The following is a 1791-nucleotide window of genomic DNA, read 5'->3' on the forward strand; positions in this document are numbered from 1 at the left end:
GCCGCCGCGCTTCCCAAGCGGCGCACTATCCAGTGCGCCACCGGGCCGGCCCCAATATTATCTAAATATTGACTGAGAATTTTGTACCCAGTAATGGTAAAAACGTGTTTTTATTCTTAGTTCTGAAATGGTGGGTAAAGGAATAGAAATAACTTATCTATCTTTCGAACTGTGAGTGTCATGAAAGCAGGGACCTGGTCTTGCTCATCTTGTGCTTTGGCTTCTAGCACAGTATCTGGCTCAGTGTTGGCATTTAATTTTTAATCAACAAACATTGCTGCTATGAACCAGGAACCATTTGAAATGCTTCACAAATAAGTTATCTCATCCTCATAATAACGCTTTGTATGAGAAACTAGTATCATACCTACATCACAGATGAGGACACTGAGGCACAGAGAGGATAAGCAACTTGCTGAAGGTCTCAAAGGGAGTGGCAGAGCCAGGATTCAAACCCAGACAGTTTGGCTCCAGGTTCCTTGTCTTCAATCATTCTGCTCTGCTGCCTCTCATGAATGTTGAATGAGTCTTTGATCATTAGATTTACTCATGAGGAATGCTTTCTATAAATTAGGTCTTTAATTTCTTTTATCCTACAAATATTTAATAAGTGCTTACAAAGCATTTAAAATTTCCTGAAAGAAATTTTGGAGCAATATAAAGGCCTACAGAGAGTTTATAATTTTGTTGGGGAGGACACACACAGATAAACGTAATTAACACTACAAGAGTACTCCTGTTCACATCCTGCATAACTCTCTCCCCTTGAGTGTGGGTGGCATCAGTGACTTGCTTGTAGCTATTAAACATGGTGAAGATGAAGAGTTTTGCAGATTTAATTAAGGCCCTAAATCAGTTGATTTTCGGTTCAGGCCCTGGGTGGGCCTAAAGCTTAATCAGATGAAAGCCCTTGAACGAGAAACTGGGCCTTCCCTGAGCTGAGAGACTCTCTTGGTTGGCTTAAGTGGGCAGCCATGTTGGAGAAACCCTTGACAAGAAACTGTGGGTTGCCTTTAGGACCTAGGTGACAGCCACCAAAAAGCTGGGGCCCTTACCCATAAAGGATTCTTCCTCAGTCAAGCCTCCAAATGAGAACATGGCCTGCCTGACACCTCTACTGAAGCCTTATGAGACCCTGAGCATAACTTACCAGGGATGATAAATGTGTGTGGTTTTAAGATGCTAAATTGTGCTCATTTGTTATGCAGCAATGGATAACTAATATAGACCACTCTCAGGAATGAGTGGATACGGAGGAGGAAGGGAGACCTTATGCCTACTGACTCCAGGGTTTTATGATCAGTGACAGGGAGAATGAAGTTGCTCTGGATAGAAAAAGGGAAAGCAAGAATAGAAGCCAATCTGAGTAGACTAGGTGATGAAGACTTCAGTTTTGAGGTGCGTTACTTGGAGAAAATGAAATGCAGGTAGTCACCTAGAATTTGTGAGTGGGACTTAGGTGAGAATTAAAAGCTGATGAAGTCCCAAGAATAAGAGTCGTCCAAAGAAGAGAGTTCAGAGAGGAGCAAAAAAATGGGGATTAGTGTTGGTGAAAGGCCACCGGCGGGCGGGGGAGAAGAAAGGCAAGAACCAAACCCAGGAGTGCCAGTGAAGCTGTACAGTCAAAGGAAGGATTGTGATGGATTGGTTCTCTCTAAGTGTTATTATAATGCAACCTCTAGGAGGCGGTCTCTACGTTACAAGTAAGAAAAGCCTCAAGAGTTGAAATATCTTCACCAATACCGTGCAAACAGTGACAGTGAGTGGACTGGAACTGGAATCCCAAAGCAA

This window comes from Galeopterus variegatus, unplaced genomic scaffold, assembly GCF_000696425.1.
Source record: "Galeopterus variegatus unplaced genomic scaffold, G_variegatus-3.0.2 Scaffold742, whole genome shotgun sequence".
Taxonomy (NCBI): Eukaryota; Metazoa; Chordata; class Mammalia; order Dermoptera; family Cynocephalidae; genus Galeopterus; species Galeopterus variegatus.